Raw genomic sequence first — 15704 nt, 5'->3', positions numbered from 1 at the left:
TACCAGTCTGAATTCTGGGCAGAGCCGTCAAAATTGCATCCCACCTTGATTTTTAAACTGGCTGGTCTCCTTCGATCTTGAAGCAGGTCTGGGCAGAATTCCCAATTCTCATTTGCGCTCTTTGGTTGCAAACCAAATGTCAGTTTCCCATCGCTGAACTGCAGCCCATTTAGCCCCGGCTAGCAGCAGGGCCCTACCCTGGCAAGCAAAAAAGCTGCGTGGGCGGCGGGGTTGGGCGGAGCGGGGGGGGGGGGGATGCCCCTTGCTCACAAACCTGTCCAGACAACCTCCCGCTTTCCGGTTATCCCCGTGACGCCGTCTTCATCTCGGCCTCCCCTTCGCACGACCCAGCCCGGAGACATCCTTGGCAAGAATCTTCCCCCACCGCCCGCCCCATCCAAACCCCATCCAAGCGCAGCCTCAAGCGCTGGAAAATCTGCCCTGGTCTTCGGGGAGTTGGGGGGGCCGCAGAGGCGGAGAACGGAGCCCCCCTCCCCACCCCACCCCACGCGCACCCCAGAAGGGCTCCGCAGCACCCTGCGCTTGGATCTGAAACAGCTGGCAGCGCGGGGCTCGCTCGCCCGAGCCCGGCGCGTTCACACGACGCGCCCGGCCCGCGGGTCGGCCGGGGACCCCGCGGCCTCGCCTCCCTCCCCCGCCTTCCCCCTCCCGCAGCTCCATCGCTGCGCCCGCGGGCGACCCAGCCCGGCCTCCGGCAGGGAAAGCACCGCGTTCTTGTTGCCCGGCCGGCCGGCCGGCAGGCCGCGAGAAGGGAACAAAGGCGAGAAGGGCCGGAGGGAGGCAGGCGCGGAACGCGGCCCCGGGAGGCGCCCGGCTCACCTGGCCGGCGGCGAGCGATCCGGACGCCGCGCTGCCGCCGCGGCCGGCCTTGACTCAGCGGCCGGCCGGCGGGCGGGCGGGGAAGGGCGGCCGCCGCCGCGCCCGCACAGCTGAGCCGGGCGGATCCCCGCCTGCCCGCACTTGCCGCCGTCCGCCGGCTGGCCCGGCCCCCGCGCCGCCCCGCGTCTTGACGCGCCGGCCGGGCTGCTCGCCCGCCCCCCCGCGGCCGGCTCGGGAAGCCCCCGGCGGGGTCTGCGGCGCCCTGCTCGGACCCCGCGGGGACAGCCCGGACCTCGGCCCAGGGACGGGCGAAGGGGCTGGCGGGGCTGGGCCCCCTCTTGGCAGCCTCGCTGCCCGCCGGGCCTGGAGGCCGTGCCAGCGGCTGGGCCAGCCGTCTCCGCTGGGCCACCCCCGGCTGAGCCACCCGCCCTTCCCTTGCCAGGAAGGGCTGGGGGAATGAATCACAGAAGCATCGGGTGGGAAGGGACCTCCGAGGTCTTCTAGTCCAACCCCTCACTCAAAGCATCTCAGCGGGGCATTTTTCTGACCGAGCCAGTCTCCCTCTGCATTGGCCCCAGGGCCCCGTGCCAGCTCACTCCAGCAAAGGAGTGGATTAAATTACCTGTGGTCCTCAGTTAAGAACCATTCGTTTACTGACAGTTCGGACGGACGACGGTGCTGAGAAAGCTGACTTGTGACTGGTCCTCACACTTATGACCGTCACAGTGTCCCCGCAGTCACATGATCACGATTTGGGCGCTTTGCAACCGGTTCACATTTATGACCCTCGCAGCATCCCGCCGTCCCGTGATTTGCCATTTTCGACTTTCCCAGCTGACTTCTGGCAAAAATCAAAGGGGGAACCGTGTGATTCGCTTAACGACCACATGGTTTGCTTAACGGCCGTGGTGATTCACTTAACGGCAGCTGCAAAAGAGGTTGTAAAATCAGGTCAAATTTGCTTAATGACCACTTTGCTTATCCACCAAAATTCCGGTCCCAATTGTGGGGGGAAGACAACCACCTCTGGGCATGTGCAAAATGCCTGCCATGCACCACAGAGAACTGCCCTTTCATAGCAAAAATAAGAGGGACTCTGCGCTTCTGGTCTGGCTAGGTGCCAGCTCCTGGAGTGAGGGCATTTGAGACGTCCTCTCGGCCAGTCTCTTGGGGGGCATCAGGATGCCCCTGAGAATGAACCCAGGACAGCAGTGTCATCTTAAGACGTCTGCACTGCTGCACTGCCACTGGCAGACCAGCAAGGCATCCTCAAGTGGGCTGGGACCGGCGGGCAAAGGCCAGGGCGCAAGAGGACAGTGTTGTAAGTCTTCCAGCCCCACTGTGCCAGCCTGCAGGAGCCTGGGATCCAGGCCTGGAGGCTGATGTGCCCCACAGCTGATTCAGAGCACTCCCAGATGGTTTCTGATGAATGGAACCCAGCTTGCTTCCAAAGAAAAACCACTGGCTTAAAAACTTCCTCTTAAAAAAAAAAACCTTTACCATCCATCCATTCGTCTGTCTAGTATCTATCTATCTATCTAGTTCAGTTAGTCCTCACTTAACAACCATGTTTAGTGATGGTTTGAACTTACAACGGCGCTGAAAAAAACAACTTATGTCCAGTCCTCACACTTACAGCCATCACAGAGTCTCCGCAGTCACATGATCACCATTTGGGCACTTGGCAACTGGTTCACATTTATGACCGTTCCCTGGTCACGTGATCACCATTTTCCACCTCCCCAGCCGGCTTTTGGCAAGCAAAATCAATGGGGAATGCATGATTTGCTTAACAACCACATGGTTCACTTAACACCCATGATGATTCGCATAACAACCGCCGCCAAAAAAGGTCATAAAATTGGGTCGGATTTGCTTAGCAACCAAAATTCCAGTCCCAATTGTGGTTGCTAAGCAAGGACTACCTGCATCTATCATCTAACTATTTACCCAATATCTATCTAATATCTATCTATCTAATATCTATCTATCTATCTATCTATTGTCTATCTCGTGTGACCCTGTCCACAGTTGGGAAAAACCGTGGTTTGGAGCCTCAAAAGTTGCACTCTGGACTCACCACTTGCATTCCAGGTCTGTTATAATAGGGTTATAATGATCAATGATCATTGATCATCATTTACCATGAAAGATGATCAGAACCGTCCAGAGGGCGAAAATATCTGTTTTTATTTTTAGCCTGGTTCACTGTTTTAAGGTTGGCTTATATTGTTTAATTGTTGCTGTGTTCGTACACTGCCCAGAGTCACATTTGTGTGAGATGGGTGGCTATATATATTTGCTAAATCAATAAATAAAATAGTCTCCCTAGATAGATAGATAGATAGATAGGTAGGTAGGTAGGTAGGTAGGTAGGTAGGTAGGTAGGTAGGTACAGGTACATAAAAGTGGTTTCACTGCAGAAGTCATCTTTTTTAAGCTCCTTCAATCTTCCTTCATAAAACTTCGTTTCTGGTTCCCTGATTATCCTTCCAATTTGTCTGAATCCATCTTAAAATAACCCCCAGAATCTGACGCTGTACTGAAGACGGGATCTGACTGATACAGAAGAAGCTGAATAAATAAATAATGGAAACACGTGCATCTGAAATAATTGAATAATTTCAAATGAATAATGGAAGCAAATGCATTCCACAACTTGGAAACTCTTCTTCTGCTGAAGCAATCTAAGATTTATTTATTTAATTTATTTATCAAATTTGTCACTCCCCTTCTCCTCTCGCTAGAGGGACTCTGGGCGGTTGAATCACCCACGCCACCAAAATTGCCCTTTGCCACCTTTTCCACAAGTACTAGTGCAAAATGCCATTCTATACCTATTCACTTTGTTATTTTCAGCCCATTTCGCTAGCCTATCTCCTAGACGGTCCATCCAATTTTGGATCATCTGCAAATTTAATAAATGTTCCATCTCCTCACCTGAATAATAATATTGAAGAGTAAAGAGCTAGGGTTGAACCCTGTGGGACCCCACTTCACTCCTCACCCCTCGTTTTATGAAAAATCACTGATGAGCACCCGCTGCGTATGATGCTTAACTACCGAGGTAATCAAAAGATCAGGAACTGCCACAATCAAGATACGTTACGTCTGCGACATTCCCGCCGTCTACTAAGGAAGTTCCCTAATCAAAAAAAATGAAATGAGATTAGTTGGAGAAGACTTCTTGACCATCCATGCTGACCTCTAATAAGTTGATTTCTCATTGTGACTCATTGCTTTATGTGTAGTAACTTGCATCATGAGATACTATTATGGGGGATACAAAGACCTGTTCCTAGGAACCTCTCCTCTGGCCCTTATCTCATCCTGAATATGACTTGTTCGCTGGGCTGTCTGGGAGAACATAATGGGGCAAAACCTCTTGCCAATCCCTGCATTAGTCTTTTTGGCACAAGACAGAAACTTGTGTTTACTTAGGAGCAAGTCAGAGCTGTTTAAGAAGAGAGGGGATCTGCCAAACTCTTTCAGACCCCATCATCTTTCACGGTTGACTCTCTCACAATCCCTCCCAGTTCACACCAGTTGCATTCCTAAAACTCAGCTGACCCGGTTCATTCCTGCTACAGGTTCAGCTTGGTCTGGGTTAGCCTGCGTGTGAACACAGCCTGCTTGGTTCAGCGCCCTGTGCGGATCCTGCTTCAGCGTGCTGTGCAAACACACAAAGCTAAATCCTTGCGTTGCACGGACAATCTGAAAGCTTGCAAACAATGCTGTCACTGGAATGAGCCATTCTCCCTCAGGTTTGTCACACATGTCCCTTTTCATCTACCCCGGCTTCTCTTTTTGCTCTTTTGGGCGTTCACAGCTCAGGTGCAGCTTTCTCTCTCCGGCCACGGTGAGCAACTGCACAATCGACCATGTGATCGGTTACCAAGTAGCCTTGTGGGAAGTCTGTCTGCAAGGGCGTGGAGCCTTTCTTCAGGGAAAACCAAAATGCAGTTTAGTGCTTCTCCCGGTAGTCCTCAACTGACAACTGCAATTGGGACTGGAGCTTCCGTTGCTAAGCGAGGCGGTTATTAAGTGAGTCACATCCGATTTTATGACCTTTTGCCATGGTCATTAAGTGAATCACCATAGTCGTTAAGTGAATCTGGCTTCCCCCATTGACTTTGCTTTTCGGAAGCTGGCTGGGATGATTGCAAATGGCGATCACGTGACCAGGGAATGCCGCAACCGTTGTGTGAGCTGGTTGCCAGGCACCTGAATTTTGATCACATGACTGCAGGGATGCTGCAACTGTCGTAAGTGTGAGGACTGGTTGCAAGTCACCTTTTTTCAGCACTGTCGTAACTTCGAACCATTGCTAGATGAATGGTTGTAAGTCAAGGACTACCTGTAGTTCCTCCAAGCCATTGGAAGAACAAGTAAAGGATCCCGGTATGCTTCGCTTGCAGAACAGGAGACCGTGGGGGGATATGATGCAAATCTTTAGATGTCAAAAGGGTTGTCATATATAGGAGTGAAGGGCCTTGTTCTCTGCTGCCCAGGAGGGCAGGACAAGAATTGAGGGCTTGACATTGCAGGGAATTTTTAGATATTAGGAGAAAATTCCTGACGTAAGAGCTGCCAACCAGTGGAACAGCCTGCCTCATGAAGCAACATCTTCCCCTTTGCTGCAGCTCCTCAAACAGGAGTGATTTAGCCAAACCTCCATGGAGGCGCGGGCTGGACTGGATGACCTCTGAGATCCCTGCCAAGTCTAGGATTCCACCCTCCCTCTGATTGGGAAACAGGCACAAGGTTTACACAAGGCCCCGGGGGGGGGGCCCTAAAAGCCGCCCCCAAACAAGAAGGTTCAACTTGACGGAGGAAGGAAATGGTGAATACTCAGAAAATGGTCCCTCCTTTCAGGAAGGCGCCATTCAACCTTTCTAGGCCTGAAAAAAAGATGATCCTGGCACTGGAGCCGTTTGGAAGGTGCTGTGAAATCGGAAACCCCCGTGCTTCGAAATCCACCTTGCATCTCTACGGAGGCCACCGCGGCTAGCAAAAATCAGCCAGGCCATCAAGAAGCTCAAGCTGAGCCTGATGCTTCCTCCCGCCGAGCTATTGTTCTGGCACCACGCACGCGGGGAAGTGCCTGCCTAAGCAGCACAGCGAGGCAAAATCCTTCTCTGCCAGCCAAGCCAGCTACACTAAAGGCTGCTTTTCCTCCGTCCTGGCCCCAGAGGGATGGAGGGAGACGGTTTGGAGAGAGAAATTGAAATTAATCCTTGCAGTTCCTGGCTCTGGGAGGGCATGCAGCTGCCAGACGGGTAGACCAGCCCCTTCCTTTCCAAGTGGAGAGAAAAACAGCCGCATGTTTGCAAATGCACCTTCCCCAATGTGCCCCACTCCAAGCTGGCACTCCTACACTCCCCTCAGCCAAATCCTCGTGCCACCCCTTGCCCGCATCGGCGACTCACCCATTGGAAGTTCCCCCTCGCCAGCAGCCCCTCTGCCAGTCCTCGGCCGCTGTCCCCGAAAGGTCTCAACTCACCCCATCGCTGCCACATGGTGGCACCCCTCAGGGTGGTGGGGAATGGCCAGCCTCAGCCGAGGAGCTTCTCCTTCCCAGCCTTCATTCGGCTGAAGATCCTGCTCCGCCTGCACCCCCCATTCTTCTGCCCCCCCCAAGCATACAGGCACGCCAGACATGTGGGAGACAAAGCCATGTTCACGCCCAACGGCAGGTTAAAGAGCCTTTGCGGGATCTACCATCCAGCTGCTGGCAAAGCAGCTTAAAGCGGGCGTGGTCTCCATGGCAAAGCAGAAGGGGGGCCCCGCTTGGCCCTAGGCTCTTGTGGCAGCTGGGCCCCTCCAGAGCCACATCCCTGCATTGCCATCTTCCATGCACCTTCCCCTTGCCTTACTGGCACCTAAGTCTATGCCGATTAAGTAAACAGAATGCCAGCCTCGTTCCTGGCACCCCCACCAAACGCAACAGGTTTCCTTCCCAAGAAATACTGTAAGCCTGTGATCGCAGCCTTCTGGGTCATAAATCTGGATGTTCCCATCTGCCGGCTTCGTCTTCCCCAAGGTCATTATTCTTTCCGCAAACACCCCCCAGTTCCTAAGGCTTCGCTCACCACATCACTCAAAATGCCAAGTGGAACTCTGGCATAGAAAAAGAAAGGGCAGATTTTTTTCTAGCCATTTTGCCCACATCCTTTCTAGCATTGTTATCTCCAGCTGCAGGTTGGGAGCTAGAGAGCAACGTCAGGCACAGACTGTGGTTTATTTTGAAATGCATTACAGGTAGTCCTCACTTAACGACCACAATTGGGACCGGAATTTCTGTTGCTAAGCAAAGCAGTCATTAGGTGAATCCAACCTGATTTGACAACCTTTTTTGTGGTGGTGGTGAAGCAAATCGCTGTGGGCATTAAGCAAACCACATGGTTGTTAAACGAATCACGAGGTTCCCCATTGATTTTGCTTGCCAGAAGCTGGCCAGGAAGGTCAAAAATGGCGATCACATGACGATGGGATGCTGCGACAGTCATAAATGGAAACCGGTTGCCACACACCCAAATCAGGATCACGTGACTGCATGGACGCTGCAATGGTTATAAGTGTGAGGACTGGTCATAATTCCGTTTTTTCAGCACTGTCACAAGTCCGAATCATCACTAAATGAATGGTTGTTAAGCGAGAACTACCTGTAATTTGATTTCCTGCAGAAGATCCAAAAAATGGAGACACAACTCCCTCCTTCTCTTTTTCTCACAACAACAATCCTGTGAGGTAGGTTGGGTGAAGTTATAATCTCTGGCCTCAAGTCTCCCCCAGGGAGCATCCACCGCAAAGGTTGGGCTTCCCCGTTCTATTTCAACTTTCTCTGTTCCCTGTTAAATGCAGGTTCAAATGCTAACCACAGACCCAACAAAAGCCAATTTTGCTTGAAAATTTATGGGTAAAATGAAATGCTTTGGGAAGAAATATTTCTTGTCAAAAAAAAGAAGGAATCCAAATTTTCACATTGTACATGCTCTCGTGTTATGTTGGATTTAGGGATTTTAGAAGGAGAAGGTGTCAGCTTAGGATGTGGAACGATGGCTTTGTGGAATCAGATCATAAATTTGAAAGGTAAAAGAGCAAATCCCCCAAATTCAAAGAGAATGAAATTCTAGGCATCAGAAGTTTGAGTTTTGCTGAATGCAGTATGTGGCAGAATTTTATTTCAGCTACCTGGGTTCATGCATTTGAAAAAACAGGTTCGAAACCATGAACACCCCAACAGATTTGTTAGTGCTTAAAGTGTTAGTTTATTGTTTATTGATCAATAAAATGACCATATCATTTTATCGTTGTGTGAAGATGGGCAGCCATATAAATGTGGTTGATTAATAATTAATTAATTAATAAATCAAATCAAATCAAATCAAATCGCGGTTAAAGTGCCAAAAATGCTTGGTGGGTTTTGTTTAAGCGGATTAAATTAACTGGTGCTAAACGTAACATTTATTTATTTATTCAATTTATATGATATAATATATTATAATATATGTAATATATTATGCCCAAGTTTGTATTAGATGAACACAGTACCTTAATTTTGCAATTAATCTTGGGTTTCACTGTTTGAGAAGCCCAGCCCTGTGGATTTTGGGAAGAGTCATTAATCTGGCCAGTTTAAATGCCCAGAATAGTGACTCATGCAGAGAGGCAACGGGCACCCCCCTCTTGATTCTGAAATGTAGGAGCATGCTCAAGTCGAGATCAAAGCTCCTCTGTTGCTCTTTGTTGCCAAGGCAACAGGCCAATGGGTCTTGAAAGCTCCATTTCTGCTTGGGAAATAGCTGTGAAGGGTTGAGAGGTCAGCTGAGATTCTCCCACAGTTCTCTGTGCCTCAAGATGCTCTAAGCACATAGCGCCACCTGTTGGTGCCAGGAGGGAAACGCAGCTCTACATCATCAACGGTAGGGAAGCAGAGCTTGGATGCAGAATTAATATTATTAGATTATTACTATTATTATTTTATTCCATCTTTTTTAAAGGGGCAAGACTAATGCAGTCTGCTAACGCTTTCCTGCTGTGTCATGTACAAAGCACATTAAAAAAAATTGGCCTAGGATACTAGCAATGTCAAAACTCATGCCAGACTTGAATGAAAGCTGTCGTTTTCTCCCCATTTCACACTTTTTTCCACATTTCACATGGGCTGGAGGGAGGAAATCTGGGCCAGGGGCACTAGAGATGTTTCCAGGATTCTTGCCCTGTGCCGGGGTTGGGCTAGATGACCTCTAAGGTGCCTTCCAACTCTTCCATTCCATGATTCTAGGACAGGCTCCCGTCTCCTTCTAAACCTGACATTTCTCTTCAGCCTAAGGCTCCTGAACCCTTGGCAGATAATCCAAAAAGTGTGCGCTCCATTGCTGCAGTAGGGCACCAGCCACAGACAACGGAAGGAAAGACAAGGGGAGGAGGAATCACGAGCTGAAAGGCCGCTTACCTTTGCTTTAAAGGAGGGGAAAATCACCAGCAAGGTCTGAGAAGGACCCAAATTTAGGGAAATGTAGGAAGAAGCTTCAGAAAGAACTTCAAAGCAGCAGCTCGGCGGGCTCTTCGTGCAGGAACAGATGCAGTTTCACATGAGCAGGCCATCCAATTAAAGGAGGAGGGGAAGAGACAGGCTCCACGCTGCCAATTTGCCGTCAGACACACCAATTATGATGTGGCGGCACCATCAGCCGGGGAAACTGTGGGTATCAGCACTGCGCCCAGGAAAGGGCTGGCGTGGGGCCAATTCACACATTACGGAGAGGCCGACCCGAGTCAGGCCCTCCACCTTGGCAGGAGTCTGCAGGCACTCCTGCCTGTCTGAGATCACGCTTGTTGTAAATACCACGTCCCTTAGGAAAGCAAGAGGGCCCTGGCTGGGGAGGATGGGAACTGTAGTCCAAAATAACCCGAGGGTGTTCAGTGGGGAAATGTGAGTTTATATACCCAACTTCATACTTTGCGAATTCCACAAACGGTTTTAGAAACAGGGGCAAGACGGTTCCAGGATCTGGGTAGAAGGCGCACGAATAATGTTACAAGCGCTAGCCAATCAGTCCCGCTGGCAGCATGGGTTTTCCTGGCTCCCCCAGTTGCCAGCGCGGCTTCCTTTCCCCCCTTCAAGGCACGTGCCTGGGATGAACAGAGCAACATTGATCGAACCCAGCAAAACAGCCAGCTAAACTCGGGTCATGGAACCCTACGGTGGGAAGGGACCTTGAAGGTCATCTGGTCCAACCCCCTGCCCAGGGCAGGAAGACCATTCTGGACCAGCAAGCATCATTTCGCCCGGAGATGACAGAGGTCCCACCCCAACCTTGATTAGGGAATTGTTTTCTGCTTGATCATTTGTCTGGTGTTAATCCCTGCTTCTCCGATTTGTCTGAATGCCAAGCTTCCAGGAATCCCCTAGCCTTTTTTGGATTTAACTTGAGATTTAGTTTGGTCTAGGATGCTCACACTTCCCCAGTTGAACCTACGATTTTGTTGGTCCATGTATTGTGAGATTAAGGAGTTTTGTTGTGAGATTTAAGGAACGACAATGAAAACGTAATCTCACAGCACATAGACTGACTCAACCATAGTTTCCACTGGGAAACTGTGAGCATCCTGGACCAAGCTAAATCCGAAACTGTAAGGGAATTCCTGGAAGCGTGGCATTCAGACACATCAGCCATCAATTAAATAATAAATCACATTTACACACCACTCAAAAGAGACAATAAAGAAGCTAAGAAGGAAACAAGAAGAGCAGAACACGTTGTCTCCGGGAGCCGACACCCAGATAAGCAGGGATCAACGCCAGACAGACAACCAAGCAGAAAACAAAACCCTAATCAAGGAACTACCAAGCAAACAGCCCACCCTCACAAGCACTGAGGCTGTTGGCTAGTCAGGCAACGAAAGGCCTGCAGGCAAACAGCCAGGCTCAGAGGCCACCAAGGGGTCCACAGTTCGGCCCTGAGCTGCAGGTTCTCTTCTCGTGGGAGGTCTCATATTTGCAAACCATCCAACGGCATTTCTCTGACTAAGCCAAGAAGAAGTGTTTGATTTATCCATTGGGGGGGAGGGGAGAGGGAGGAAGGAAGGGAGGGGGGAGGGAGGAAGGAGGAAGGAAGGGGGGGAGAGGAAGGGAGGGGGAGGGAGGGGAGAGGAAGGGAGGAAGGGAGGGGGGAGGGATGGAGGGAGGAAGGAGGAAGGAAGGGGGAGGGAGGGACGGAGGGGAGAGGAAGGAAGGAAGGAAGGAAGGAAGGGAGGGGGAGGGTGGGGGGAGGGGGAAGGGAGGGGGAGGGGAGAGGAAGGAAGGAAGGGAGGGGGAGGGAGGAAGGAAGGAAGGAAGGAAGGAAGGAAGCGGGGAGGAACAGCTGCCTCAGCACAATCCCCCTCCCTGTTTTTTTCTTTTTTTTTCTTTTTTGCTCCAAAGCAACGCGTTCTTTTAACTACCTTAACTACCAACTACCTTAACTACCGGGGCTTGGAGGCAGCACTCCATCTGGAAAAAACATTGTGGTTTTTCAGTCTGAAAGGGAAAAAGCTCTCAGGGGCCAGGAAGAGAGTGCAAGAGAAGGAAAACCACACACACACACACACACACACACACACACAGACGGGGTTGCCTCCAGCTGGCCCTGGGCCCGGCTACCTCCGCAGACAGACACGCCTGCCCCAAAGTCCCTGCTCCCTTCCTTCTGCCCCAGGCCCAGCTGCCCCATCCAAATCGTCTTCCTGTCTTGCCCCCAAACTCCACAGACCCCTCCTGGGCAGAGAAGGGGCTCATCCTCACCCCCCAAGACCAGCTGTAGCTTTTTGCTTCAGCTCCTCGCGGAAAGAGGGAAAGCCATTTCGCGGCCCTGCTTTAAACCAAGCCAATCCCCCTCCGCAAACAGGGAATCTGGCAGGGCGATTCTTTTGGGGGGGGGGGAAGACACACACTAACACAGGATAAAATGTCCCAGAGGCTGTAGGGCGGTAAGGTTAAGAACCAAGCCCGGCATCAGCAATTTACTTCCTAGCACCGTAAGAGCTGCAGGTCATCTTTATCTGCAGCTGGATTTTCTGACGCTGTTCACCCCATCACGGTTGCAAATCATGCCTATTTGCAAGCTAAATGCTTCCATCCTGCAAATTAGAAATATCCCGTATCTAAAGCTTTGGGGTTCTTAGGTACAGATGTGTGGAAAAAGACTTCCTTTTGGATAGTCGGCTTTGGGGCAAACATAGATTTAGAACAATATTGTACCTATCTGGCCACAATCAACCCCAAAGTCCATGGGGCTCTGCTGGTGGAGAGGGAAATTACCTTTAAAGCTCGCCCGTTCTCAGCACAGCTTGGATTTTGGCACTGGGGAATTGTCTCCTCCGCTGTGGCTTCTTCGTCTGGAAGGAAAAAGAGGAGATGGACACAGTTTAACCTTAATCTGACATTTTTGATCTTGGTAGCCATCTTGCCATCAGGTTCAGTCTGAAAACTTCTCTGGACCCCAACTTAGTTTTAAAAAAAAGTTTATGAATACAGGCAGTCCTCGACTTATGACCATTTGTTTAACGATGATTCAAAGTTATGAAAAAAGGGACTTGCGACTGGTCCTCACACTTATGACCACAGTCACGTGGTCAAAATTTGGGCGCTTGGCAACTGACATGTATTTACAACAGCTGCATCATCCTGGGTCATATGAATGCCGTTTGCAGCCTTCCCAGCCAGCTCCCAACACGTGATCACCATTTTCCATCTCCCCAGCCGGCTTTTGGCAAGCAAAATCAATGGGGAATGCATGATTCGCTTAACAACCACATGGTTCACTTAACACCCATGATGATTCACATAACAACCGCCACCAAAAAAGGTCATAAAATTGGGTCAGTTTCGCTTAGCAACCGAAATTCCAGTCCCAATTGTGGTTGCTAAGCAAAGACTACCTGCATCTATCATCTAACTATTTACCCAATATCTATCTAATATCTATCTATCTATCAATGGGGAACCACATGATTCACTTAACAACTGCATGATTCACTTAACAACCACAGCAAAAAGAGTCATAAAATCAGGCACAACTTGCTTAACAACCGCATTGCTTAGCAATGGAAGTTCCAATTGCAGTCGTAAATTGAGGACTACCTATAGAGGTCAAACGATTACAGCGTTCCAGCTTTCTCTAGTATTTCTCATTTTCCTTTGGCAATTTAGTGCCTGCTTTTTCAACAATGCTCAGAGCCACATACCACTTTGAGGACAATTCTGCGCTGCTAAGTACAAGGTCTGTGAAGGGGGGGGAACTATCACAGAATCATAGTTGGGAGGGACCTCAGAGGTCATCCAGTCCAGCCCCTTGCTCTGGGCAGCAACTGCTGAAGCGTCTGGTGTGATGCTGATAAGTGAAGGAAAGTTAAGCCCCCCCTTTTTTTTTCAAGGGCCACTGTGAAACTGATTAAGGGATTCTGAAATTAACTAGGATTTCAAAGGATCAGGCTGCGCAATCAATTTGGGCCAAAGGGATATTGGGGGGCGCCCTTCCAACCCCCCCAAGCGGGGTCAGCTCCAGACATTTTGGCACCCTAGGCAAAGTTACATTCTGGCACCCCCTAGGGTTTGGCTCATCTTCCAATTTTGTTAGGAATTTTAAAATTTCTTGTTTCTTTGAGTTTTTGAGCTTGACAGTTATGATTCTCAGCCCCGGCCAATTTTTTAAATTTTAATAATGTGCCGTTACTGCTTTTTGATTGTGTTTTAGAAACCCTGCCTCCTTCTCTGGTGTGACTCCAGGATGGTGAATTTTTTGGCTTCTGCCCTCCCAGGATTTGGGACTGTTGGTGAAAAATCCTACAAAGGTGGAGAAGGAATGCCAGCGAGTGCCAGGATGGATGGAACGGAGAAACCACTATTTATTTTTCAACAATTTCTTGCTAGAAGAAGGTGGGATGGAGATGCAGCACTCCACGTCAGCCCTTGTCATTCCGAAGTGAAGCTTGTCTTCCCCTCTTTCTGTAGTGGCAGGGAGTTCCAAAGGCAACCCAGGGAAGATTGTTCCCATTGCAAAAAAGAGCCTTTTTTTTTTTTTTTACAGGAGAGCCCCTTTTCCAAACTTATTGAGGGGGGGGCATGACCTTCAAACACACATCCTGTTGCAACCAGAGCGCCCCCCATGCAAACAGGTGCCTTCGGGCCTCTCTCCACTTCAGCTGCCTGCAGAAAATTCTCTTCCCCTGGTCACAAAGAGGGGACATTTATCGTAGACTGGAAGCCATCAATGCTTGTTTAAGAAAGTGTCAGTTATTAAAACATCCTGATAAAATATTATAAGCCCTTGGCCGAAACAAAAACGAGGCTTCCAGCTGAGCTCAACTTCTCCTTTATAGATAAATCCACGTCATTTTCTTGGCAACCGCACGGAAGCAGCTCGTGCCCGCTTTCTGGGAGGAGGATTCCGCTTTGCCATCTCGTGAAACCTCCTAGGATTTTCTTGTGGTCTCCCATCCCTCTGATCCTGCTTAGCTTTTCTGGAATCAGCCCAAGCCTGCTAGGAGGTTGCTGCGAGTTTAATGAACGCAAACCAGAAAACAAACGCAAATTCCATTTCTTTTAACAGGGAGCAACCGTGTGCCAGAATTGGTTGGCCAATGTTTGTTAAGCCCCCAATTTTGTGCGGCGCGGCCACAGGTTAAGTGTGAGCCCGCAGCGTGTTGCAGCTGCTGAAAGAGCCAACGCAATGGAGGTATAACATCAAGATCATGGGAAATGGTTGCTGCCCTGGTTAGACCCCACCTGTCCAGTTTGGGTCAGGACAATCCAAGAGGGGGCAGAAACAGGGCTTTCGAGCCAAGGATGCACAGCCATTTGCCTGGGATGGTCGGAGGACTCCTGCCCTGGGTATGGGGGTGGAGACGAGAAGACCTCTAGGGTTCTATGAACTGCCAAGTGGGCACCCGCAGGTGGACTGGCTTCTTCGGTATCCAGGATGGATGGGAGAAGTGTGTGTGTGTGTGTGTGTGTGTGTGTGTGAGACAGAGAGAGAGAGAGAGAGAGAGAGAGAGACGGGCTGCCCACGCTTCGAAATTATTCTGCCCAGACCCCCCATCCCAACAAAGGATCCTCTTGTCTGCCTTTCTATCCTCAAGCACTCAGGAACAGCCTTGCAATTGGCCAAAGGGCCGGGCAAAATTATTCTGCCTGCTGATCTATTATGAATAATAAGGGAAGTGGAAATGGGAGGTTTTCAGCCTAGAAACAGGACAAGGCCATGGAACAAGGGAATCCAGTTGCATGACTGGGATAAACTGGGGGACAAAGCGGGAGGCGGGGAGGAACGGTCCCAAAATTGTAGCCAACAAAGTCTAGCCAAAAAAAAAAAAAAGCCTTTAACCCAGTTGACCCCTGGAGTCTTTTCTCTATGTGAATGATGGCAGCGGCAGCAAGATTGCCGGAATGAAATTGCTTCTCAGTGTCATGGAATTTAAAAAACCCCCCACAGAGGTCATCTAGTCCAACCCATTAGGATACGGAGACAGTGAGACACACAGGCCTTGCACTGCATCAAGAGGTGCCGCGTAAATTCAGTTTCCGAGGGACAAAGATGCACTCGGTGCGGCTTTTGCAAGGCGAAAAAGCACTTTTTCTGGCTAAAGCAAACAGATGTCACCCACCAGTCACTTTTCTCTAATTTTAATCAATTTCATCTAATCAATTTCCCAACCTTCTTTCACAGAATCTACCATGCTGGTCAATTTCATCATCTCTTTGAATCAGTTTTGCAATGCCAGTAAATCCCTTTGCTTTTCTCTGCTCCGATAGACAGACAGACAGACAGACATTCTCTGCTCCTACACACACACACACACAGACACATGCACACAATTAC

At 49.9% G+C, this 15704-nt stretch overlaps 1 protein-coding gene across 1 annotated transcript in view; it reads right to left on the bottom strand.

Annotated features, from left to right (window-relative positions):
• PLEKHG5 (pleckstrin homology and RhoGEF domain containing G5) overlaps positions 1 to 12162 on the bottom strand; it is a 48977-nt gene extending 36815 nt beyond the window's left edge. The window contains exon 1 of the mRNA XM_063317504.1: positions 12146 to 12162. The gene's annotated coding sequence lies outside the window, so the exon portion shown is untranslated. The remainder of the gene's footprint in view (positions 1 to 12145) is intronic.
• Between the last annotated feature and the right edge of the window lie 3542 nt (positions 12163 to 15704).

This window comes from Candoia aspera, chromosome 18 (assembly GCF_035149785.1).
Source record: "Candoia aspera isolate rCanAsp1 chromosome 18, rCanAsp1.hap2, whole genome shotgun sequence".
NCBI classification, from domain to species: domain Eukaryota; kingdom Metazoa; phylum Chordata; class Lepidosauria; order Squamata; family Boidae; genus Candoia; species Candoia aspera.
This window is presented reverse-complemented; position numbering and strand designations above follow the sequence as displayed.